This window comes from Xyrauchen texanus, chromosome 32, assembly GCF_025860055.1.
Source record: "Xyrauchen texanus isolate HMW12.3.18 chromosome 32, RBS_HiC_50CHRs, whole genome shotgun sequence".
In the NCBI taxonomy this organism is placed as follows: Eukaryota; Metazoa; Chordata; class Actinopteri; order Cypriniformes; family Catostomidae; genus Xyrauchen; species Xyrauchen texanus.
The window spans coordinates 27,962,309-27,990,117 of record NC_068307.1 but is presented as its reverse complement, the minus strand read 5'-3'; the positions used below and the strand labels follow the sequence as shown (position 1 = coordinate 27,990,117).

General features: G+C 42.3%; 1 long non-coding RNA gene across 1 annotated transcript; it reads right to left on the bottom strand.

The window, feature by feature from the left end:
• LOC127626364 (uncharacterized) lies at window positions 1-27,422 on the bottom strand. Its single transcript, XR_007968441.1, has 4 exons — window positions 27,316-27,422; window positions 26,680-26,831; window positions 23,206-23,320; window positions 1-129 (listed from the first exon to the last, which is right to left on the bottom strand). It is a non-coding gene; the product is annotated as an uncharacterized LOC127626364 (long non-coding RNA).
• Between the last annotated feature and the right edge of the window lie 387 nt (window positions 27,423-27,809).

Here is a 27,809-nt window from a genome sequence, read left to right as displayed (position 1 = left end):
CGCAAATTGTTTGTTGTTAGTTGTTCCTGAGCGGTGAGGGTTTGAGATTGACGTGAATCCCTCACAAAATTGTTTGTTGTTGGTGGTGGTTGTTCTTGATAAGCGGTGCTTTGAGATCGATGCAATAATCTGTGTACCGCAGAGGAGAAAAAAAAAACAGGTGAGCCCTGAAAAAATGCAAGCAGTTTAATCGCAATAAGAGAATAATTTGAGGGAAACCCGATGCACGCTTAAAAATGGCAGATGTTAAGGATTAAAGGCTGAAAACAGATATATAAGCGATGCTAAAAAAACTAGCAGGCTACAGACACAGACTCTAGCTAAGTGCCAGCAGCAACAGGTAAAATACATGCAGATAAAACCTGAAAAAGCTGAAACGCGATAATACGACAAAGGATATAACGATGAATATAACGATGAACGTTTGAGAATAAGAATAAGCAATGCTAAGCAGCCTAAGCAGGCTACAAACAAACTCTCGTGCAGTGTGCTGTCGGCAACAGGAAGTCCTTCACTATGATCAACACTATATCATATTTCTTTTGCTTAGGAAGAGAAAAAACCTCCCTTCTTTTTATGGGGTGCCCCAACCCATTCACATTCCACGTGGAGAGAGAGAGACAATCCACTCACATTAACATTTGACATTTTGACATATGAGAAAATATTGATTGTGTCTCTAAAACAAAATTATAAAGACCACATTCCAACATTAGAGCAACAATCAAACCCCAAACTTTCCCCAGAACAAACAAAAAGAAAAAAGACAAATGTGCGCATTAACCCCACGCACGACAGTGCCAACTGGCGTCCATCCTCTGAATTCAAACAGTCCATGTATGCCTACGAGACCACCCGTGACAACTTTGCCTTAGGAATGCTCAAGTCTGCTGTTTCTTTACAGATTTTTGTGAGACACTTTGTGAGACACTAAACACTAAGAATGTGCAGATTCATCCATATAACTGTCCCGAAGATGTGTTCCTCCACAAAACAAACTCCTGCCACTAGGCGGAACCAGCATTAAAAATAAATAAATAAATACATAAATTAATGAATTAATAATAATACAAATATTTTTAAAAGCCGCTCATTTTCCTGGGACATTCAAACAAATGTTCAGTGAGCCAGCCCATTCGACTGCTACATAAGTGCAACAAATGACCTAATCACTCCAATGTCTGCAAGAAATACTCCACAAAACAAACTCCAGCCAATTGGAGGTATAAGCACAAAGAACGTGCAGATTCATCCACAACACTGAAGGAGTGTTATTCCACAAAACAAACTCCAGCCTCTAGGTGGAACCAGCACACAAAGAAACAAGAGGCACTCAGATCCTCAAACAGTCAAGTGAATGTTCAGTGAGTCAGGCCCACATGGCTACAACGAAACTAACTTACTCCTTTGACTTTATGAAGGACAATGCTTGCTGTGGACATGTGAATGTTTTACAGCCATTCTTAGCATCTATTCTCATTTTGGCCATGAACATCAGTGTGTGGCAGAGCAGAACGTCGCACTGCCCCTTTAAGGATCCACCACCACCACAAACTAAAATGGCTGCTTGTTAGTGTGCCAGGTGACAACAATAAGGCAACTATAAATGTAACCAGGAAGATGGTTGTTGAAGCCCAAAAAGAAAAAGAGAGATTATGAGACTGGTTTAATGGGAAGTTAAGGTGTGCCAAGCTGAGGAAGGAGAAAGTTTGTTTTGCGTACTGTGATGTGGAATAGGGACGCGATCGGAGAAGAGAGGCCGAAACCACAGGGGGAGAAATCTAACAGTGCTTATCACCAGAGAGTGAGGCCTGGATTCTCTTCATAGCCGTTGTTAGCACTTCAGTGAGAGTGGAGTGGCATGGGTTTGTAGGATCTGCAACTGCCGAAGAGCTCCACGTTCATAGTGTGACGGTGAAATAAAGGTCTATTGTGGAAGCAACAGGAAATACCTTGATTTCTTCTGACTTGCCTTTATTCCCTTGTGTTGGACTCTCGCTCTGTGTCCTGCAGCATTGCCCACAGTCACCAAACAGGTACATGCAAAACTCTCCGGAAACCAGCGTGCACCATCCACAAACTCCTGCCTTAACTCTCTCGCATACATTTACACACACACACACACACACACACACACACACACACACACACACACACACACACACACACACACACACACACTTTAATAATTATTGTGGGGTTGTATTTATATTATGTGTTCTGTTGGGTTTTATGTATTTGATTATTGTTGGTATTTTGTTTGAGTCTTTGACTCCTTGCCTTTTTGTTTACTGTTTTCTTTATTTAAATACACTTATGCTTTGTTACACTATTTGGTTATTGTTTTATTTCATGTAATTGGTGGCTTTTAGAGCTATCTGGCGCGAGATATCCATTTTTGACAGGCCTAAACCTGTCTGGCACCCGAATTTTGTTATTTAAAATTAGAACAGGGGCCGCCACCGTTACAAGTGCAAAAGTAACCTTCCATTGATAAGAATTCCTTGAATTGAGCATGTTTCTCTCTTGTCAAATTCGCAAAGTCTGGGAACAAGAAAATTATGATTTTGATTTGGGCCTGTCTCCCTCAGTGGATTGCCGAGCCAGAACCCTGTGAGTTTGTTTGATTTCCAGCTTATGGCCTGCTATGTCAAGACTCTAATCACTCATGAATTCCAACAATATGGACGTTATTCCACCAGTTATGGTTTTCCATGTCCTCGAGGGAGAATCCCAGACGCACTCCAAATCCACCTTTGTCGCTAGCTGATTAGCGGCTAATTCCCTCTCCGATGACTCCAGATAATCGATCCATTTCTCGACTTCCCCCACTCTTGTAACCACCTCAGTGAATTTCGTCTCCATGGCAGTGATCGATCTATGTATTACAGCAAGATCCTCCAAGTCAGCACTGCCGACAAGTATAGTATATTTTTCAATATTCTAGTATGTTTTTATATAGCAAAATACTTATATAAGTTTCCAGGCCTTTGTGTGACCCAGGAGAGAGCATATGAGGTTACTAAAAGTGTTGATGCTGCAGAGAACACAAATAATGGTTGATGTTGGTTAATATCCTTGAACAACAGGTGTATACCTTAAAATCCCTTTAAAAAACCTTCAAAAACAAAATGTGTTTCTGTTAATCAATAGTATTCTGATATGAGTCCTTGGTGTGTTTCCTTCATGCTGGCATGTATCTTTTCAAAGATACTTTTAAGGTTATTATATGAATGGTGTCTTGTCCTAATGAGCTGAATGTATGATATCTGTACAGCTGGTGTTTTCTTTTGATAATGTGTATGAGCAAACAAGACCGCTTTATTGTAAAAGGTATATGGTGAGGACAAGGTTGTTTTCTCTTACACAAATGTTTCTAAGTTAAAGTGTTCTTACCATGAACTATAATATATGTTCAAAATGTGTGAAGTTACCAGCTGATGTATGTTTTTTAAAAATAGATAGATGGGGGATTTTCCACCAATATTTAATTAACAAAGGAAATAAAACTTATTGGTGGCGAGGGAAAGAGATGGGGGCAATAATCCCATTGGTCAGAGATAATGGGTAAAAGATAAACAAAAGGTATATAACTGAGAACTTAGAAGAATAAGGCCAGAACGGACAGCTGACCGGTCACGTGTTTTTTGGTGTTCAATAAACTACAACTTTGGCATCTGGAACTCAAGACTCCGAGAGTTTTCTTACAACTTAGAGAGATTCATCATGATTTTCCATGACACAAGTTCAACAATTCTCTCAGAATTTCCCGCACTTCACTGGCCAAATCTGCTCCCTGGACCACGGTCTTGTCAGGGGTGTCAGCATTAGCAGGTAAGTGTCTTTTAATGACTCCAGAGCTCAAGGATTTTGAATTCTTTGACATATTGTCTTCCTAGAACAGTTAAGGAACATAGTGTATCGAATCTCACCGGTTTATGACAATAATAGTGTTAAAACCAGCAAAGTGCACAGAGCTTGTCGTTCACAAGTCCAAACCTTGCCTGGCGCCACGTGCCATTTTCGCACTGATATTTTTAATCAGTTCTCTGCACGGTTATACTAGCATCTTAAAATCCTGCAACTTTAATCCCCAAGACACACAGTCTTTCAAATTCAATGGTGTCTTCCTCTTGTAATGGAGGAGGGAGTGTGAGCTAGGATTCTAAAAAACATCAAGTCTGCATCTAGAGATGCAAGGGTTCGCCTTATGCAATTTAAGAGTTTACACAGATTTTAATGGAGGCCTTCTAAATTGTATAGGCTTTGTCTTAAGGACACTGCTGGCGATGTCTCCATCTTCTGATTGACACACCCATGTTTTTTGGGGGTGTCGTAAGATCCAAGAATTCTGGCTGAATGTGCAAATTTTGTATAAGATGTTTTGAACACTGGTCTCGTTCTGCCCGAGACTCTGTATTTTGGGAGATGGGGAGGTCATAAAATTGAAGAATAAGTACATACAAAATTGGGTTTTGACCAGTGTGATGATTGGTGGGCAGGTTAATTTGAGGGGATGGAAGTCGGATGGAGCACCCTCATTCCCTGAGTGGTGCACGGAGATTGGGAGGGTGGCTGCCTTTGAGGAGGGGTCAAGAGGAAGGATGGGAGTTAGGGATTTTTTCAATAAGAAATGGGGCAATTACTTAGCATTTTTGGGGGAATCTCAAGGAGAGGCATTGGAGGGAGTAATTTAGAGTTTAGTTTTATTTTTTATTATACTTGATTATTGTATTTTCTTTTTTAAATTTTAGGGTCAGGGTGGGGTGGGAGTTTGATAGGGGAGGGGATATAGTGGGGGATTTAATGTTAAAAGTGATTGATTCACTACAGGTGCTGGTCATATAATTAGAATATCATCAAAAAGTTGATTTATTTCAGTAATTCCATTCAAAAAGTGAAACTTGGATAATGTATACATTCATTCCACATAGACTGATACAGGTGAAACTCGAAAAATTAGAATATCGTGCAAAAGTTCATTAATTTCAGTAATTCAACTTAAAAGGTGAAACTAATATATTATATAGACTCAGTACAAGCAAAGTAAGATATTTCAAGCCTTTATTTGATATAATTTTGATGATTATGGCTTACAGCTTATGAAAACCCCAAATTCAGAATCTCAGAAAATTAGAATATTACATGAAATCAATAAAAAAAAAGGATTTTAAATACAGAAGTGTCGGCCCTCTGAAAAGTATAATCATGCATATGTACTCAGTACTTGGTTTGGGCCCCTTTTGCATTAATTACTGCCTCAATGCGGCATGGCATGGATGCTATCAGCCTGTGGCACTGCTGAGGTGTTATGGAAGACCAAGATGCTTCAATAGCGGCCTTCAGCTCTTCTGCATTGTTTGGTCTCATGTCTCTCATCTTTCTCTTGGCAATGCCCCATAGATTCTCTATGGGGTTCAGGTCAGGCGAGTTTGCTGGCCAATCAAGCACAGTAATACCATGGTCATTGAACCAGGTTTTGGTACTTTTGGCAGTGTGGGCAGGTGCCAAGTCCTGCTGGAAAATGAAGTCAGCATCTCCATAAAGCTTGTCTGCTGAAGGAAGCATGAAATGCTCTAAAATGTCCCGGTAGACGGCTGCGTTGACTCTGGACTTAATAAAGCACAGTGGACCAACACCAGCCAATGACATGGCTCCCCAAACCAACACAGACTGTGGAAACTTCACACTGGACTTCAAGCATCTTGGATTGTGTGCCTCTCCATTCTTCCTCCAGACTCTGGGACCTTGGTTTCCAAATGAGATGCAAAATTTGCTCTCATCAGAAAAGAGGACTTTGGACCACTGAGCAACAGACCAGTTCTTTTTTCTTTAGCCCAGGTAAGACGCTTCTGACGTTGTTTGTTGTTCAGGAGCAGCTTGACAAGAGGAATACGACATTTGAAGCCTCAGTCCACTCCTTGTGAAGCTCCCCCACACATTTGAATGGCCTTTTCCTGACAATCCTCTCCAAGCTACGGTCATCCCTGCTGCTTGTGCACCTTTTTCTTCCACACTTTTCCCTTCCACTTAACTTTATATTAATGTGCTTTGATACAGCACTTTGAGAACATCCAACTTCTTTTGCAATTACCTTTTGAGGCTTTCCCTCCTTGTGGAGGGTGTCAATGATGGTTTTCTGCACAACTGTCAGGTCAGCAGTCTTCCCCATGATTGTGAATTCAACTGAACCAGACTGAGAGACCATTTAAAGGCTCAGGAACCCTTTGCAGGTGTTTTGGATTAATTAGCTGATTAGAGTGTGACACTTTAAGCCTACAATACTGAACCTTTTCACAATATTCTAATTTTCTGAGATTCTGAATTTGGGGTTTTCATAAGCCATAATCATAAAAATTATATCAAATAAAGGCTTGAAATATCTTACTTTGCTTGTAATGAGTCTATATAATATATTAGTTTCACCTTTTAAGTTGAATTACTGAAATTAATGAACTTTTGCACGATATTCAAATTTTCGAGTTTCACCTGTAATTAGAATATCATCAAAAAGTTGATTTCAGTAATTCCATTCAAAAAGTGAAACTTGGATATTATATTCATTTATTACACACAGACTGATATATTTTAAATGTTTATTTAATTTAATTGTGATGATTAAAACTGACAACTAATGAAAATCACTAGCAGATGACATATTTACAATCCTTGGAATTAATAGATTAATAGATAGACGGCTGCGTTGACCTTGGACCTCAGAAAACACAGTGGACCAACACCAGCAGATGACATGGCACTCCAAACATCACTGACTGTGGAAACTTTACACTGGACTTCAAGCAACATGGATTCTGTGCCGCTCCTCTCTTCCTCCAGACTTTGGGACCTTGATTTCCAAAGGAAATGCAAAATTTACTTTCATCAGAGAACATAACTTTGGACCACTCAGCAGCAGTCCAGTCCTTTTTGTGTTCTGACGCTGTGTCTTGTTCAAGAGTGGCTTGACACAAGAAATGCGACAGCTGAAACCCATGTCTTGCATACGTCTGTGCGTGGTGGTTCTTGAAGCACTGACTCCAGCTGCAGTCCACTCTTTGTGAATCTGTCCACCATTTTGGAATGGTTTTTGTTTCACAATCCTCTCCAGGGTGCGGTTATCCCTATTGCTTGTACACTTTTTTCTACAACATCTTTTCCTTCTTCGCCTCTCTAATAATGTGCTTGGACACAGAGCTCTGTGAACAGCCAGCCTCTTTAGCAATGACCTTTTGTGTCTTGCCCTCCTTGTGCAAGGTGTCAATGGTCGTCTTTTGGACAGCTGTCAAGTCAGCAGTCTTCCCCATGATTGTGAATTCAACTGAACCAGACTGAGAGACCATTTAAAGGCTCAGGAACCCTTTGCAGGTGTTTTGGATTAATTAGCTGATTAGAGTGTGACACTTTGAGCCTACAATACTGAACCTTTTCACAATATTCTAATTTTCTGAGATTCTGAATTTGGGGTTTTCATAAGCCATAATCATCAAAATTATATCAAATAAAGGCTTGAAATATCTTACTTTGCTTGTAATGAGTCTATATAATATATTAGTTTCACCTTTTAAGTTGAATTACTGAAATTAATGAACTTTTGCACGATATTCTAATTTTTCGAGTTTTACCTGTATATGACCAGCACCTGCATATATATATATATATATATATATATATATATATATATATATATATATATATATATATATATATATATATATATATATATATATATATGTGTTGTTTTTTCTGTGTTAATTAATAATCAATAAAAATGTTAACAACAAAGGTGTCTTCCTCAAGAGGGTCCTTTATCGGCCCTAAAATCAGAATCCTCCAATGGTCTATGCAAACCTGTCATAGAATCCAGTTCCACAATCCACCCCACGTCTTCCAGTTCCCACACTCGCTCACAATCCCCAGAATATTAGTTTCACCTGCACTGTTTTGGGACTCTATTTATACCTGCCCAGTTCACCTTTAGTTTGTTGGTTATTGTTTGCACGTTAGCTTTCCTTACCAGCTCCTGTATACTCTGATAGTTCTAGCTCTGTTTTCTCTCGTGTTTGTTTTCCCAGCCCTGTTCCGCCTGTTTGTTTATTTTACCTGATCGCCTGGCTCTTGACCTGTATCCTGTTTTTACGACGCTTCTCTGGATTTGCCCTCTGTATTAAGTCTGTCATTAAAAACCTCTGCATTTTAATCCAACTCATCCTGATTCATCACAGAATAACCAACCAACTATCATGGATTCAGCGGAAAACCTACAGGGCTCCCTTGAACGGATGTGTGCAGCGATTTCAGCTCAAGGATCTATAGTTGGAAGGCATGACCAGGCATTGACCGCTCAAGGACAGCAGATCCAGGAGATATTACAGACGGTATGTGCTTTATCTGATCAATTAAACCCGGTTCAACCCTCCGCTCCTGTTCAACCCGCACCTGTCCCGGTACCTGTAGAAATTCCTGACACGTTGCCGAGCGCTGCTAGTTTTTTACCTCCTGAGAGGTTTGATGGCTCTTCAGATAATTGCCGGGGCTTTCTTATGCAGTGTAGCGTCTTTCTGCAATATCATCCCCATCTACGTTCGGACAGTGAGAAGGTTCATTTTATGATCTCCCTGCTTGTTGGCAGAGCTAGACAGTGGGCCACTGCTCTATGGATGGCTAATAGCCCTGTTCTATCCTCGTATGTTCAATTCTGTGACCAAATTGCCAGGGTATTCGATCACCCGGCAGCCGGGAGAGATATAGGTAGTCGCCTTTTGGATATCGAGCAGGGGTCACGTACAGCAGCTGACTATGCTTTAGACTTTCGCACCCTTTCCGCAGGGAGCGGATCGAGCGAACCAGCGCTATTAACTGATTATCGCCGTGGTTTAAAACCGCAGTTACAAATGGAACTAGCCTGCCGCGGAGAGTCGTTGAATTTGGAGGAGTATATCCAGCTTTCCATCTCGGTTGATAACCTGTTGCGTGATCGCACATACAGACATTCTTCTAGCAGTTCCAAACGAACCATACGCCCTTACCCGTTACAAGCCTCACCTGTGGAAAATGTTGCTCAACTTGAACCCATGCAACTTGGTCGCTCCCCACTAACTCCCGCTGAGTGAAGGAGACGTTTAACGCAGCACCTGTGCTTATACTGCGGTCAGCCAGGACATCGTATTGTTTCATGCCCTCTGCGACCCCAGTCTTCGTCCTCCATGAGCCAGGTCAGAACCTCTGTCATTTTGGGCATTACTCAAAAGCAAGTTACGCTTCCTGTCATGTTGTCAGTTAACAATGTCTGTTTCTCTACTCCAACCTTAGTCGATTCTGGAGCGGCCGGGAATTTCATTGATGAACATTTGGTTCAGAGTCTAGGTATTCCCCTCTGTTCAGTTGAGCCGCCCCTTAAAGTTAATGCATTGGATGGAGCGCCACTTGGATCCGGGTTCGTCACCCACCGAACTGTACCTCTGACGCTCCAGATGGGCCTTTTTCATGAGGAAATTATTAAGTTTTTTGTTGTTCGTTCACCCAGAGACTCTGTAGTTTTAGGCCATCCTTGGCTTAACCTCCATGACCCCCATATTTCCTGGCGCACGGGGGAGCTGTCAAGCTGGAATGATTACTGCTTCTCACACTGTCTGGGTTTACCTGTTCGTTCAACCTCTGTGGAAAGTCCAGAAATTAAGTTTCCTGTATCCGTCCCCTCTGAGTATTCTGCATATGCTGATGTTTTTGCTAAAACTCCGGTTGCCCTTCCTCCACATCGTAGCTGGGATTGTGCCATTGATCTTCTTCCGGGGGCTTCTCTCCCTAAAAGCAGAGTGTATCCCTTGTCGCTCCCAGAATCTAAGGCGATGGAGGACTACATTGATGAGGCACTAAACCTTGGTATGATTCGTCCTTCAACTTCCCCTGTAGCATCAGGGTTTTTCTTTGTAGAGAAAAAGGACGGCGGTCTCCGTCCTTGTATTGACTTCCGCGCTTTGAATGATGTCACGGTGAAATTCACGTATCCCTTGCCTCTTATCCACCCGACACTAGAACTTGTCAGTAAGGCCCGGATTTTTTCCAAACTTGACCTCAGGAGTGCTTACAACCTCATTCGCGTCAGGGAAGGAGACGAATGGAAAACTGCTTTCGTCACCACCAGGGGGCACTATGAATACTTGGTTATGCCATATGGCCTCGCTAACGCCCCCTCAGTATTCCAATCCTTCATGAATGAGATTTTTCGAGACATGATCGATCGGTTCCTAATCATATACATTGATGACCTACTAATTTTCTCCTCTAACCTGTCTGAACACATGGATCATGTGTCTCGGGTGCTACAAAGGCTCAGGGAACATTCCTTGTTCGTCAAAGCTGAAAAATGTGAGTTTCATCGTTCATCTGTCTCTTTTCTGGGCTATGTCTTGTCTGCCGGCACCATGAAAATGGAGACCAACAAGGTCTCAGCGGTCCAGTCCTGGCCTGAACCCAAAACGCTGAAGGAGCTTCAACGTTTCCTGGGGTTTGCTAACTACTATAGATGTTTCATCAGAAACTTCGGAACGATAGCCGCGCCCCTCACAACTCTGACATGAGGTAAACCCAAAACTTTATTGTGGATCCCATCAGCCCAACAGTCTTTTCAGGCCCTCAAGGATGCATTTACTTGTTCCCCGGTGTTGAAACAGCCTGATCCTTCTCAACCCTTCGTTGTAGAGGTCGATGCCTCAGAATCTGGTGTGGGAGCCGTCCTCTCACAAAGGCACGGTGAACCTGCAAAATTATACCCCTGTGCATTTTACTCCCGTAAGCTGTCTCCCCCCGAACAAAATTATGATGTTGGTAACCGAGAGCTGCTGGCCATCAAGTTGGCCTTAGAAGTGTGGCGTCATTGGTTGGAGGGCTCTAGGTATCCTTTTGTCGTATTTACCTATCACAAGAACCTGTAATATCTTCGCTCTGCTAAAAGGTTAAACTCCAGACAGGCCCGATGGGCAATGTTCTTTGCTCGTTTCAACTTTTCAGTCACCTACCGCCCAGGGTCTAAGAATACCAAGGCCGATGCCCTCTCCAGGCTTTATTACAATGACTCCCAACCTACAGAGCCTGACACCATCCTTTCTGCTTCGTGCCTAGTGGCCCCAGTTAGATGGGAACTATTGGAGACTATACAACGTGCCCAAAGGAATGAACCGGCACCACCTCAGACTCCCCCGGACAAGACGTATGTGCCAGCAGTGGTTCGTCCCCAGTTGATGCAATGGGTGCATACATCGCTTTGTTCTGGTCATCCGGGTATCACTCGTACTCTAGAACTGCTCTCTAGAAAATTCTGGTGGCCCTCTGTGGCTGACGATGTTCGTGACTATATTCTATCTTGTCCTATCTGTGCCCAATCCAAAACGCCTCGCAGCCTGCCAGCTGGACTCCTTCAGCCATTACCCATTCCTAGGACTCATCTCCATGGACTTCATCCAGGCCGGTTAGGACTCATCTCCATGGACTTCATCACTGATTTGCCGCCTTCAGACAATTGCACTACCATCCTAGTAGTTATCGACAGATTCTCCAAAATGATCCATTTAGTTCCTTTGTCCGGACTACCCAACGCCACCCAACTTGCAGATATTATAGTTAACCATATTTTCTGAAATTTTGGCATTCCAGAAGAGATTACTTCCGACAGGGGAACCCAGTTCACGTCCAGATTCTGGTGCGCCTTTTGTGATCGACTGGGAATCCAACTCAAGTTCTCCTCTGGATACCACCCACAAACTAACGGTAAAACAGAACGGCTGAACCAAGAAATCGGCAAGTATCTCAGAGCCCATTGCTCACAGAACCAGACTACCTGGAATACATACCTCCCTTGGGCTGAGTACGCCCAAAACTCTCTTGTCAGTTCATCCACCCAATCACCCCGTTTCAATGTGTCCTGGGATATCAACCACCTCTGTTCCCGTGGGAGGCCGAGCCCAGTGATGTTCCTGCCGTGGATGCCTGGGCCCAAAGTTGCACGCAAGTCCCTGCTCAAGCCAGTGTTCTACAGCCCGATGGTTCCGCCTACGGCCCCTCAGATACCACCTCCTCCACTAGACATAGGTGGTCAACCAGCCTATGCTGTCCAGGCTCTGCTAGACTCCAGATGTCGCGGCGGCCAGTTGCAGTACTTGGTAGACTGGGAGGGCTATGGACCCGAGGAGCAATCTTGGGTGCTGTCGAGGGACATCTTAGACCGTGAGCTGAAAGAAAATTTCCACCTTCAGCATCCGGATCGACCTGCACCGCTTCCTAGGGGTCGAACTCCTCGTCACCAAGCGCGGTCGTCTGGAGCCGCCCGCAGAAGAGGGGGAAGTACTGTCATAGAATCCAGTTCCACAATCCACCCCACGTCTTCTAGTTCCCACACTCGCTCACAATCCCCAGAATATTAGTTTCACCTGCGCTGTTTTGGGACTCTATTTATACCTGCCCAGTTCACCTTTAGTTTGTTGGTTATTGTTTGCACGTTAGCTTTCCTTACCAGCTCCTGTATACTCTGATAGTTCTAGCTCTGTTTTCTCTTGTGTTTGTTTTCCCAGCCCTGTTCCGCCTGTTTGTTTATTTTACCTGATCGCCTGGCTCTTGACCTGTATCCTGTTTTTACGACGCTTCTCTGGATTTGCCCACTGTATTAAGTCTGTCATTAAAAACCTCTTCTGCATTTGAATCCATCTCGTCCTGATTCATCACAAAACCGTAGGATGCTTTTTTGACTTGCACAGGAAATATTTGTATATAAAAAGTGTTATCTATTAATCTATTAATTCCAAGGATTGTAAATAAAACAGAAATCTGTCAGTGTAATCTCCAGAAAATTATTAAACAAAAATATTTAAACTGTAAAAATCACATACAACTGTGATTGGTCCATCCTGAACAGCGCTGACAAAAGGAACCGGTGCTTTGTGACAACTCCCGTTTATGTGCTGCATTAGAAGAGGTCTGACAATAATTTACACATAAATAATGATACTGAGAAACTTTAATATTATGAAAATTAAAAACAAAGTATAAAGTTTAAGTTTTTTCTAAGTGGTAGGATTGCCCAAATGTTGGTCATTTCCGATTTTCTGAAAGTTGATAGGGACAGGTCCCTACAGTTCCTACCTAAATCTGCACCTTTGATTCCAACACATATACATACCTGTGAAAACCAGCCCCAACCTGAAATTTATGAAAATAACACTTTAGTCTTGTAAATGCTGTTTAACCTTTTGGGTAAGATCTACCTTCATCTTTTTCAGACAATAGTGAAACCAAAATAATTTTGGATTTAGTTCATTGTTGTAACATTGAGTGCCTATACACTATAGTGTATATGTGTGTGTGTGCAGTACAGTATCCCTTTGTGGCTTGCCGTTAATGGTGAGTGGGCATGTGCACAGATGGTTGTTGTTCTGTTGTGTGCTTATGTTCCGGTTTGTTCCACTACTGGTGTGTAAGCTAATAAAGAAAGAAGCACGAATTAAAGCTCTGGCTGCAGTCGTTTGTCATTTTCTTATTTCTAAGTATCTAGGCGAACTCCTCACGAACACTCGGTTACATTGGTGGCAGCGGTTTTGGTTTATTTGCGTTTGCCTGTTACAGTGTTGCGGCGGGTGTTTAACTGATAAGCTTAGTATTACAAGTTCGTAGATAGTTAGCGCGTGCGAGTTCATCGCGTGGCGGTCATCATGTGGTGTAAGGACGAGTATGACTTCCATCCAAGACGGGAACGTGACAAGAGCAACAGACAAGTGTGAATTGAGCTGTTCTCCGGTGATGAGAAGCACAGTTTTATATGCTGGGCGCGTCAGTTCGAGGTCGTGGTCAGGGCGCTTGCAGAGAATGACGGCGCTGCTTATTACAATTATGAGCTGGCAAGAATTCTACCGACACGTTTGAGCAATGCAGCATTTCTTCTGTGGGACCGTTTTCCTGATAATGTTCAGGCAGATTACACAGTTATGAAAGAAAGACTCAAGGAGGCGTTCGGGCAAAGACAGTTTATGGATCTTTCAGAGCTAGCCTATCCAAACTTTCCCGCGGTGCATGAGGGCGGGCATCGGCCCGCTCTCATGCGCCGCGGGAAAGTTTGGAGGTGTATGCAGCTGAAACCAGCAGGTTGGTCGACTAAGCTTTTCCTGAATATGGTGATAAGGCTCAACAGGACGAAAAGTTTCGCCGTTTCATGGCTGGTCTGGATCCTGTGCTCAAGAACAAAATGCCTTGAACAAGGAGCAACCGATTTAGAGGAGGCTGTGATAATTGCTTGTCGGTGCGAGAATGCTAGAGATGTGATAAAAACTGATTACATGGCTGTTAATGCTGCTCACGGTAATAGTGATGGAGGGGCAGTGGCTGCTGTTCACTCTGGAATGGACAATGTTGGACTGTACAGAGCAGTGGATAGATTGGCAGAAGAAATGAGGGATATGAGAAGTTTGTGTGATGAGAACCAAGTACTGAAAGCGAAAGTGATTCCTAAAGCAATGTATGAGTGGGACGGAAGCTGCTCTCAGTCTAGTGGAATGTGCCAATGCTGCTGTGGGGGCCGTGGATGCCAGTCACGTGTCTTTGACAGTGCACGGAGGGGCCATTCACCTGAGAGGGAATTGTTCCAACACAATGATGAGCATAAGTCAGGTACGGATTTTCGTGGTTATAAAGACTCATACTCTAGTAAATTTTCTACAAGACGCAGCCCCAGCCCCGGTCCTCGAAGTCTGAACAGCTATGAGGAGGACTCTAGGAATTGCAGAGTGCGTTTCATGTCTCCTAGTGCAGGGGAACGATGCAATGGGCCGGGAAGCGGACTGTAGCTGATGTCGCGGCCCAAACATCAGCTGTGTTGCCCGTGGGCCCTCAAATGGATGACACTAATGACAGTAATTCATTTTTAAAAGACATTAATGAGATCACGAACACTGACAAGGAACAGCTTGTGTCGTATGTGATAGGTGTGGAGGTTCAAATGTTAGTGGACTCTGGTTCCAGTGTGTCTCTCATTTGTGCAGATCTCTGCATGTCTATTCCAGCACTTCGTAATCGCCCACTGAAGAAGGACTATGTGGCAGCCCGTGCCGTGAATGGACAGATGCTAGATACATTGGGCACCATCACCATAACATTTCAGCTCGGAACTGAGTCATGGCAGCATGTATTTCATGTGGTGAGAGAAACCACACAGCCTGTGTTGTTGGGGTGGGACTTTCTGTTGAGAAATCATGCCTTACTAGACCTTAGCCGGGCAAAGTTACAACTGTGGGAGATCTCTATGCCTCTTCTTACAGGCAAAGACTTTGTTCCTAGGTGCTGCAACATGTCTCTGGCCACCACAATATACTTACCGCCCCTCTGCAAGTCAGTTGTACCAGTTAAAGTGGGTCCACCTAATGCGGCTCATTTGTCGAATGAATTTGTTGGCTATTTGGAACCCAATGTGACAGATTCTTCCAGTCTAGTGGTGGCTCACATGGTAACCACTGTTCACAATGGACTGACAAAAGCCTCGGACAGGACATTTCGTTAAAAGAAAGTATGCACCTGGGTGAGTTTTATTCAGTTGATGACTCGGACATTCAGTTAATTCATGCTCCAGTTAATATAGCGGCAGAAACATCTTCTAGAGTAGCACCTCCTGTATTGCTGGATGAGTTGCCTATTTCGGAATCAGAGAGAGCTGCACTATCTGCATTGCTGTTGGAATACAATGACATCTTCAGTTCCTCCATGCAGAATGATGGTAAATGTAATCTAGTTAAACATGACATCAGAACCAGTGAACAGATACCTATCAAACAGCGGGCATATCGTGTGTGTGCCCCGAAAAACGTGCCGAGATAGAGAGACAAGTAGTCAGTCTACTAGTTGATGGTGTCATTGAGAAGAGCTGCAGCCCTTGGGGTCACCGGTCGTTTTGGTGAAAAAGAAATGTGGCTCCTGGCATTTCTGTATCGACTACAGACGCTTGAACAGTGTGACTGTAAATGATTCTCATCCTTTGCCCCATGTGGATGATACATTGGATGCGTTGGCAGGCACTGCGTGGTTTAGCACATTCAATTTTTATAACGGCTACTGGCAGGTGGAAGTTTCTGAAGAGGACAAAGGAGAAAAGGCATTTACGACTGGATGGGGGCTCTATCAGTGGCGATCCATGCCAATGGGCCTCTCAAACTCCCCTGCCACATTTCAACGTCTAATGGAACTGGTCCTCAGAGGACTCCCGTGGCAAATCAGCATGGTATATCTTGATGATATTTTGATTTTCAACAAAACATTTGATGAACATCTGTCTAGCCTGCAGGAAGTGTTTTCGAGAATCCAATCTGAGACTGAACCCAAAAAAATGCCACCTTGCCAGAGATCATGTAGTCTTTCTGGGCCATGTAATTTCTCAAAAGGGCCTTCAGCCTGATCCCAGGAACACAGAGAAAGTTCAAAACTGGCCAGTTCCCCGGTCTCCTTCAGAGGTCAGGGCATTTGTGGGACTATGTTCTTATTATAGAAGATTTGTCAAAGACTTTTCAAATTATGCTGCTCCATTGAACCAGCTTGTTGGAAAGAATGTGGTCTTTGTGAGGACTGCTGAATGTGACCTTTGTGAGGACTGCTGAATGTGACAAGTCGTTCAACTTTCTGAGAGGAGTGTTTTCATCTGATCCAATAGTAATATTGCCTGACTTCAACATGCCTTTTAAAATACATACTGACGCCTCCAACTTGGCCGTCGGTGCGGTGCTTGCTCAGAATAGAGATGGTCTTGAACATGTGGTTGCTTATGCCAGCAGGGCATTGAACTTGTAAGCCTGTTTATCGGTCCAATGGCGGTCTCCAATAATACGGGTGAATGTCTCTGTGCGTTACTGTCTTTTACGTAAGACAACAAGATTAAATAAAATACATTTTCTCTTATGTATTACCTCGTTATTTCATCTGACTCCATAAATGAAAAAGGTTTTAATGATATCTGGGCATCATTAAAAGTGAGCGAATGTTTGATAATTCTTTTTAACTCTTTAATTATATTTTACCCATTCAGACTAGGAAACTATGTCGCTTTGAGATCCTTGCATGTTTTCTCTTTTATGCGGGTCTCACGCTCACAAGCTCATCAGCTATGGATCATCAAACAGAGGTAACTGCTATATACCTAAGATCGGTCGCATTCACGTTTACACAATCAAAGATACTTCAGTATAACCCCAACGGAATTGCATACACTTGAATTTAACTTAACGTTTTCTTCAGTAGAGGTCACGGCCACTATTACAGATGTAAGTTGACCAACATAACTTCTCTTGTAATAGCTTTGGATTGGCCATGCATTGTTTCCCACGTAGACTTATCTGGAGAAACATCAAGTCAAAACAGAGGTAAGACACACCCGAATTTAGATTGGTCAAGCAGTATTTGCTGTTCTAAACGGAAATTCCCTTTTTCTCTTTGCAAACAAATTACACTTGAATTGATGCCAAATATTAGTCGTCACTATTCTGACGCAGACTTGCGGTAACATACGAATCGTTTAATCTGCTTGGGAAAACAATTTCAGAGTCAGTTAGAATAAAATCAAATGTTTACAATTTATTGACCAGTTAAATAGAACAATAATTCTAAATCCAATTCATAGAGTGAAATCATCGATCAATCAAATATAATAACAACAATTCAGAAATCGAAGAATTTATAGAAATATTTACCTGGCAACGAGAACTACACACAGCGATCGTGTGGGAAGTCTACCTACAGACTTCCCGAACCTTTTGCCCATTTTCCTTATAAACCCAGATAATTCAGTATGCTTACCAAATGGTGGTGTCTGTCATTATAATTAGATTTTGGTCCCCTATTGAGGGGTTCAAAACTGTGGGATCAGAATTTGTAATTAAATTGGTTCTTGATTCCTGTAGATTTACATAAAGGAGGTAGTTTTATGGAGGGAGGGCACACCTTTAAGGGGCACACCACATTTCTCATATTTTATAACTTCTTTTAGCTTTTCATTATGGCTGGGAGAATGAGACCAGTTTACCAGGTGCACTGAGACACTTTAAATGATACCAAACATGTATATTTACTTTTTGTACACACTTAACATTGCATAGGTTTTTAGTGAGCTTTAAGTGAGGGGGAGATGGTGAGACTGTAGAATTGAGGTGCGAGCTGCACTGTTTGCTGCGTCTCAGATGTTGCTGTTACATATGCAAGAGAGAGTTCAAATATTAATTCTCATGAGAGCCTTTTGTTTTCTCGAGGAGTAGCCCAGACTTGCTGGCACCCGCCTTACAAACTCCACACAGAGGTGTTGGTCCACCTTTGATCGTGAGCTGTGGGCCATTGTGTGGGCAGTAAGAGAGTTCAGACATTACATTGGACTTGCTTCATTTACCATTATCACCGACCATCGACCGTTATTGGCGCTTCGCTGTATGTCTATTGAGGACGACCCAACAGGAAGGAGAGGAAGGTGGATTATGGAGCTTGATCTGCTGAATTGGATCATTGTGCATAAAGATGGACGTCAGCACATGAACGCGGATGTGTCTCGTCGTCCTGTATCACCTGACCTGAGTGAGGTGGAGTCTGGTGTTAAAGAGGTATTGAAAGTGAATGTGGTGAGTTCAAATCAACCAAAAACTGGCATTCCATGTTCCTCCTGAGGTTGCTGATTTGCAGGGGAAGTAACTGCTGCAAACTTACCTGACAATTTATAAACCACGTTTTCTCTGAAGGCTTTATCACATAATATATCTGATGTTAGGGCTATGCAGCAGGCTAATCCTGATATTAAAACTGTTGTGAGCTGGGTTGAGCAATCACAAAGGCCATCCAGTAGACGGTTAAGAATGTTTAAGAAAGTTTTGGAATGAGTTTAATCATCTCTCAATTATTGATGGACTGTTGTGCCCCTCTATCATCTGTTCTCTCACATGTGACCCTATAGTCCAAATTGTTGTTCCCTCTGTTTTGATTTAAGACATTCTTTTGCAACTACATGGGGCCCCAGCCTCTGCCCATTTCTCCTCTGAGCGTGTGTGGGAACGGGCGAGACAATTCTGTTACTGGCCTTCCATGTATAGATACATCAAAGCATGGTGTGAGCAGTGTAGGGCATGTCAGACTCGTCAAGGTCCTGTTCCAGTCCACCGAGCACCTATGGGTGAGTCCCAGGCAGTTCAGCCATTTGAGAGCGTGGCTATGGACATCTTGGAGCTGCCTACGACCACAAAAGGAAATCGGTATGTGCTAGTCATTGAGGACTACTTTACCAAATTTGCCAATGTGTATGCGTTGCCTAATCAAACTGCTTAGACAGTGGCGCATTGCCTATTTGAGGACTACGTATTGATTCATGGCATTCCTGAGACTTTACATTCGGACCAGTGTCGTCAGTTTGAGGCAGAGGTGATTCAGAGCCTTTGCCTTCTGCTGAACATTAAAAAGACACATACAACTCCCTACCACCCAAAGTCAGATGGTATGGTCGAGCTCTTTAATAGGACTCTGACTGATCAATTGGCTAAGACTATGCTAACTTATGGAGGGGAATGGGATGATTATGTGAAGCTGGTGGCTTTTGCTTACAACACATCGCTTCACTCCAGCACTCATTTCACAACATACTTTTTGACCCACCGACGGGAAGCAAGGGTCCCCGTTGATGTACTGTTACCCGCCCATGCTCTGGACTCACGGATGACAGGTTGCCATGGTGTGGCTGAACAACCCAGTGGAGAGCCGCATGAAACTGCATCCCATTGGAAGGGACTTATAAAATTGTACAAGTCATGGATTCGTGTGGAGAACTGGGACTGACTTATCGAATTAACTTATCGTCAATCCTTTGGACTCCGATGAGAGAGCACAGGTAGTGCATTATAATAGGGTGCGGCCTTGTACGTTGCCTGTTTCTGCCCTGTCTCAGAACCAGACATTGTCCGATGTTCCTGACTCCCTGCCAACATCCTCCTTCTTAGAGTCAGATATATCTGGAGGAGAGGAGTGCATTTATTCTCAGAAAGATCTGAGTGTTTCACCTTAAAAATTGCGTTCATTGAAGGGGTTAAAACCAAACATGAGCAGGACAGGGAGGATTTTAAAACCTCCTTCCCATTTAAATGACTTTGTTGTGTATCAAGGTAACTGCAACTCATGTTTATGAGTGTTGAAATACTCATAGTTGTACTCGTACTTCGTTCTATTCACAGGGCTGTTTGAAGTTTGTTTATGAAAAAAAAAAGAAAAGTATGGTGCCTTGTACTAAGCTTGCTGTTTCATTTTATACGTTTGAGTATTTATGTATGTTTACCAAGTTGATTGCTCTTGAAATGAGGACGTACATTCTGAGAGGGGGGGGGGGGCATATGTAACAGACTTAATTTTGGATTTAGTTAATTGTTGTAACATTGAGTGCCTATACACTGTATGGTGTATATGTTTGTGTGTGCTGTACATTATCCCCTCGGAGCTTGCTGTAAATGGTGAGTGGGCATGCGCACAGAGGATGGTTGCTCTGTTGTGTGCTTATGTCCGGTTTGTTCCACTACTGGTGTGTTATCTAATAAAGAAAGAAGCACAAATTAAAACTCTGGCTGCAGTTGTTTGTTATTTTCTTATTTCTAAGTATCTAGGCGAACTCCACGTGAACGCTCGGTTACAATAGTGTGTGAAACCAACGTACAATGGAGAAAAATAGAGAAAATAACCACTTTTGTCAGCAGACTTTTGACGCAAAAACTAGCCCTGGTCTTCCATACTTTATTAACTACTATGTCATACAGACACACAGTATACACATTATGTATAGTAGAAAATAAATCATTATGCCTGAGGGAAAAAGTAGGCCTATCATAGGTAATTTTCCCCAATATTAAAACATAGTGAACATGTTTTGTATAAGGATGGCAACCCTTTCAATTGTGGATGGATAGTCACCTAACTAAATTATTCATGTATGCCGGTACATCTACTGGCATCTCTGGCTAGTATTTGGGAATTAATAATGCATGTGATACATTTTTGTAAATACAAATGCAGATTTCTCATGGCTGACCAACATAAATGTGTGTGTATGTATATATATATATATATGTATGTGCGCAATGCACATATTTTTCTTGACATCATATCACTTATTTATTTTGTAGGAATCCACCATCCAGAGGAGGAGACAAAGTGGTGGGTTGGGTTGGGTGTAGATCGAGAGAGAAAGAAAGAGAGATACCGCTGTGGTGGAGGCTTTTATAGAGGAGTCGACTTACTGGTGGGACGGAACATTCCAGTATCTCTCTCCCAGAATCAATACATTTAGAGCTGTGGTCATCTCTTACTGTTAAGGTGGTTTGGTGATTTTCTGCTCTGTTTGCATGCTCAATGCAATCGTTTCGACACCAGAAAACAGATTTAACGTTGTTAATAAGCATCATTTTAAAAATAAAAAATGCACAGAATATTTATGTCTTTTCTTACATTAATATATAACATAACAAAACTAAACATAAATTCATACTTGCAACTTAAAAATGAATTATCAAACATGTTCAAATTTAGCCCACCACAAACTTTCTGCCACACACTGAACCCTACTGCATAGCAGGTATTAGAGCTGCTTTGTTTTCTTTACAGCCTGGTGCTGTTGTCAGATGATGCAAGCTTGAGGGAATACCTTAAATCTGTGCCACAAAGTCCTGCTCACTATTCTCCCCACCTCTGTCTCTATGAAAGCTGAGTGCATTTGAGATTCCTTGAGATTTATACCGAGAAAGCTTGCCTATGCCACAGAGCTGCAGATCTGGACATAGGACATTGGTCCAATTTATTCAGGCAAAAGCAACAGAATTGTTATCTTTCTTTGTAAATTTGCACTATTTAAATAAGAAAATTACTGAATACATTTAGAATTCAAATCAAATGAGAATATGGGAGTGAAAAGGAGCGATCGTATTCAAAATTTGATGGCCCCATGGTTGGATCTAAGAAGATAATCTAACATGGATGGATTCCATTTGCCCTTCTTGAGTCTTGTGAGTATAATTTTAACTGGAAAAAAGATATGTTGTGGAGATCAGGGAGTGTTCTAACTCATTCTGGAACTCAGTGTTTTTGTGTTATCTCTCATAAACCTTTATATAATGTTTCCATATTTGTCTGCTACAAATTAAATTAGTTTAGAATTTTACATTTTATCCCCGAACTGTGTAAATTAATGTCAGGTACAAAGAATGCTCTTGTTGCACATTTAAAATGTTGTGCATGAATCTATTGTGGTTATCAAATGTAATTGTTCAAAATAATTATGTCATCACCCATCACCACTCCTAGTCCAAACCACTGCCATTCATTTTACAATTTTTTTATTCAAAACTGTAAACATATAGGAAGCATTTGAATTCAAAACGGCAAATAAAACTACAAAAAAAAAATATAGAAATACATAAAAAACTGGCTAACAATGTGGATGTCCATCTCATGACTGTGGCAAATGTAGGCCTATACACTGTTCCATTTATACAATCTTTGTCTGTCCAGTAGAAGTAGCCTTATATTGTAAAGTAATGTTACAACCCAGTCTGATCAGCCATTTTGTTTCTATTTTCTCTTTTTAACATGTAAAAAAGATTGTATGGATGTTATATCAAATTAAACAAGAGAACCTGCTGATTCAGTTTTGTTATTTAACATCAACGTAATCGTAAATCAAATTATAAACCAGATGTGGCATGGTAGATTTTAAAATGTTTTATTGTTGGTTATTATCTATTGAATGTTTGTTAATATTGATGCAGTGAACTATGGGTCTACACAATGGTCATACAATGGAAGTAATGTGGTTACATGACCAAGTGGTGGCACTGTTAATTCAGAAGATAATACATCTATGAATCCAAATTGCTCGAGCACAACGGAGAAAATTGTCTTAATGTCAAATCTTGCGCGTTGGATGAGTCTAATTTGTATTTATCCCATTTATTTATTGATTTATTATTAATTAACTTTGTGTAGGCCTACATTATAAGAGTAAAAATAATTACTGCATCGTGTCTTGATTTCTATCTCCCTCCGTCTGTACATTATCTAAATAAACTTGTTGAAGGATATTAATAAAAGCATGATATTAATCTCTCTCACACACACACACACACACACACACACACACACACACACACTTGTAATGTATTTGGGTTGATGTTACAATACCTGATGGCCACTAGAGGGCACCCCCGTACTGTTGGTTGTTGATGCTGCAATGTGCCGATTAAAAACCAGTCTATAAACAATGCAGACGTGTCTCCGGTTTCCCCTCATGTATACTCTGAAACACAACAGAACAATATATGTTATTATAGCATATCGATGCAGACATAACATAAATTGGCGACGAGAATAAAGTTCCCACTGCCAAATTATCGAGTCATCGGTCGAGCGAAAAGGATGGCTACGATCATCGGACAGATCGAGGCATTCGACGAGGCAAGTGAGCAATGGCCTACGTATGTTGAACGTTTTGAACACTTTGTGGAGGCTAATGACATTAGCGAAGAAAAAAGAGTACCAGTTTTTCTCAGTGTAATGGGGGCGTCGACTTATGGACTTTTGCGTAGTCTCATTGCACCAGTTAAGCCCGGGACTATGGAATATGATGCGATTGTGAACACCCTCCAAGCACATTTTACCCCCAGGCCCATTGTGATTGCAGAGAGGTTCAAATTTCACAAAAGAAATCAAGCTGAGGGGGAAGGTGTCGCACAATACGTGGCAGTGTTAAAGAAACTGGCGGAGCACTGTGAGTTTGGCGACAATCTAAATGACGCACTGCGAGACCGATTCGTGTGTGGCCTGAGTAGCGAGTCAATACAAAGGAAACTATTGACTGAATCAGAGCTCACGTATAAAAAGGCTGTGGATATAGCGATGTCAATGGAGGCTGTATCTAGAGAATCACAGCACTTGAGCAACTCATTGAAGGTAAATGCCATGTCTCTGTCGTCAGAATCGTCCAAAGAGAAATGTTATAGATATGGAAGTGGATACAGGCGCAGCGGTTTCCATTATCTCAAGTGAACTGTACAGAGATAAACTGAGTCATGTTCGACTACGCCGGACGAACGTTGTTCTCAAGACGTATACAGGCGAAGTCATTCCGCCAGAAGGCGTCATCAAAGTGCGTGTCAAGCTAAACAGACAAAGCGTACGCTTACCCTTGTATGTTGTTACAGGAAACGCAGCTCCTCTGTTGGGACGAGAATGGCTTCGCAGAATTCGTCTAGATTGGCGTGAGATCAAAACTGTACGAGCAGTGCATCAAGTTAATGAAGGGACATTTGACAGTCTTTTAAAAAGGTACGCCAAAGTATTCAGAGAAGATCTAGGGACATTCAATAAGTATACAGCTACCTTAAGTCTGAAACCGGAACCCAACCAAGATTTTTCCAAGCTCGAGTGGTACCGTATGCCATCAGACCTAAGGTGGAAGAAGAAATCGATCAGCTTACTGAAACAAGGAATCATTTCACCTGTGCGATTCAGTGAATGGGCAACCCGATTGTACCTGTAATAAAAAAGGTGGCAATGTTAGGATCTGTGGCGATTTCAAAATAACAGTGAATCCAGCTCTGTGTGCAGAACATTATCCATTACCCGAAATGAAGATTTGTTTGCTTCACTGGCTGGGGACAGAGATTTAGCAAACTAGATCTTTCACATGCCTACTTGCAGGTTCCTGTGCATGAAGATTCACGTAAATATCTTACCATCACAACCCACAAGGGGATGTTTGTATACAACAGATTACCGTTCGGCATCACTTCAGCTCCATCGATATTTCAACGTGTCATGGAACAAGTGTTACAAGGACTATCGGGTGTACATTGTTTTTTGGATGATATCCTGGTCACAGGAAAAGACATTGCTCATCACTTAGCTAACCTGGAGGCTGTGTTGAGTCGGCTGGAGAAATGCGGACTTCGTGTGAAAAGAGAGAAGAGTGAGTTTTTCAAAACTTCATTGGAGTATTTGGGACATGTGATCGATGCATCAGGGCTTCACAAGTCCCCAGACAAACTGCATGCCATCGCCGAAGCACCAGCTCCTGTTAATTTTAACCAACTTCAATCTTTTTTGGGACTGGTTAATTATTATGCAAGATTTGTGCCAAATATGGCCACAGTTCTTCACCCCCTGAATGCAATGTTACACAAGGATGTAAAATGGAAGTGGTTGCCGGAGTGTGAGAAAGCGTTTCAAGATGCTAAAACACAGCTGTTAACACCCAGTGTACTCACACATTATGATCCCAGACTCCCAGTTCGTTTAGCCTGTGACGCTTCACCGTACGGGGTGGGAGCCGTACTTTCCCACAGGATGCCGGATGGGCAGGAAAGACCCATAGCCTTTGCGTCCGAACTCTGAGTAAACCTGAGCAAAACTATGCGTAACTAGAGCGTGAAGCTTAGGAATCATCTTTGGAGTAAGGAAGTTTCATACTTATCTATATGGACGTCACTTCACATTATTAACAGACCATCGATCCACTTACCACCATACTCCATCCTAATAAAGCAACTCCATCCATGGCTGCTGCAAGACTTCAGAGGTGGGCACTTCTGCTGGCTGCACATAACTACACAATTCAACATAGAAGTGCTACTGACCATGGGAATGCAGATGCATTATCGCGATTGCCACTGCCTGTACAACACAGAGACAGGAAAGATGCAGTGGACGCTTACCTCATTAAGAAAATGGATGCACTTCCAGCGTGTAGCAGCGACATCAGTAAAGGAACCAGAGCAGACCCAATCCTCTGTCGGTGTGAAGGAGATGGTATCCACTGGATCATTTCCATCTGCAAAAGACTCAGAAAATGTACTAAAACCATACCTCACAAGGAAGGAGGAACTCTCTCTGATGCAGGACTGTCTGATGTGGGGACAACGAGTTATCGTTCCATCAAATCTGAGACAACGAGTGTTGGAGGATTTACACACAGGACATCCAGGTGTAGTGAAAATGAAGCCTCTAGCACGTAGCTACATCTGGTGGCCAAATATTGACTCACAAATTGAGGAAAAATCAAAGACATGCATGTCCTGTCAACAAAATCAAAAATCTCCATGTCTCTCACCTCTACATCCCTGGGCATGGCCAGAAGCTCCTTGGCACCGAATCCACATTGACTTTGCTGGTCCATTTGAAGGACGAATGTTTCTGGTAGTTGTTGACGCACACTCAAAATGGCCAGAAGTTCATGTGATGGATTCGACAACTTCCAAGACAATTCAAGTGCTGCATGGGTTATTCAGTCGCTACGGTATACCTGAAACACTAGTTAGTGACAATGGCCCACAATTTACTTCAGAGGAGTTTGGATGTTTTCTGAAAACAAATGGTGTTAAACACGTTCGCTCTGCACCGTTTCACCCAGCCACCAATGGGCTGGCTGAGCGTTTCGTTCAGACCTTTAAACATTCACTGAAAGCATTCAAAGAACCAGTACCATTACAGCAGAGATTAGACTCTTTCTTGTTACAGTACAGGAATACACCACATAGCACGACAAAAGAAACACCTGCTATGTTATTCTTGCATCGCAGATTGAGAACACGGCTGGATCTACTGAAACCAAGTGTGAAACTGACTGTGGAGCAAGCACAAAAAGTTCAATGTTCTTACCATGCGCTCCATGCCAAACACAGAGACTTCAAGGTGGGTGATTCAGTGCTGGTCAGAGATTATCGACGGGGAGAGGAGAAGTGGAAAACTGGTACTGTTTCTTCTCAGTCAGGACCAGTGTCGTACACGGTTCAGGTGGACTGTTCACAAAGCTGGAAAAGACATGCAGATCAAATGTTAGACTGTCACCCAGAAATTACAGAAACCACAGAACCACTGTCATCAGAGAACAGTACATCACAAACACTGGAGGTTAAGGGGCAAGAACTGCCTTTAACATCCAATGACACCGAACCAAATGCTTTAGATCAGCAGGTAACCAAGCTTGTTGAGCCAGCTACTGCTTCTTCCCCAAATGTGAGAAGATTTCCTGCTAGAACCCGTAAACCACCTAACAGACTTGATCTATAAAATGTGTAAAGGTTCTATACACAGTTGAATGTGTTTAAAGTGTTACTTGTGAGTGAGTAGTTGAGTTGACATGTCACTTAATATTGCTTGAGGGTGGTCTACTAATTGTGGACTCCTAACTGTTATTCCTTAAGAAATGGAGGTTATTATGTTCAAAAGAAAAACACGGGGTAGACTGAATTAAGGAGGGAGAGATGTAATGTATTTGGGTTAATGTTACAATACCTGATGGCCACTAGAGGGCACCCCCGTACTGTTGGTGGTTGATGTTGCAATGTGCCGATTAAAAACCAGTCTATAAACAGTGCAGACGTGTCTCCGGTTTCCCCTCGTGTTTACTCTGAAACACAACAGAACAATATATGTTATTATAGCATATCGATGCAGACATAACAACACTCATGTAGTGTTTCCATGTTTTATGGGGACTTTCCATAGACATAATGGTTTTTATACTGTACAAACTTTATATTCTATCCCCTAAACCTAACCCTACCCCTAAACCTAACCCTCACAGAAAACTTTCTGCATTTTTACATTTTCAAAAAACATAATTTAGTATGATTTATAAGCTGTTTTCCTCATGGGGACTGACAAAATGTCCCCACAAGGTCAAAAATTTCGGGTTTTACTATCCTTATGGGGACATTTGGTCCCCACAAAGTGATAAATACACGCGCGCACACACACACACACACACACACACACACACACACACA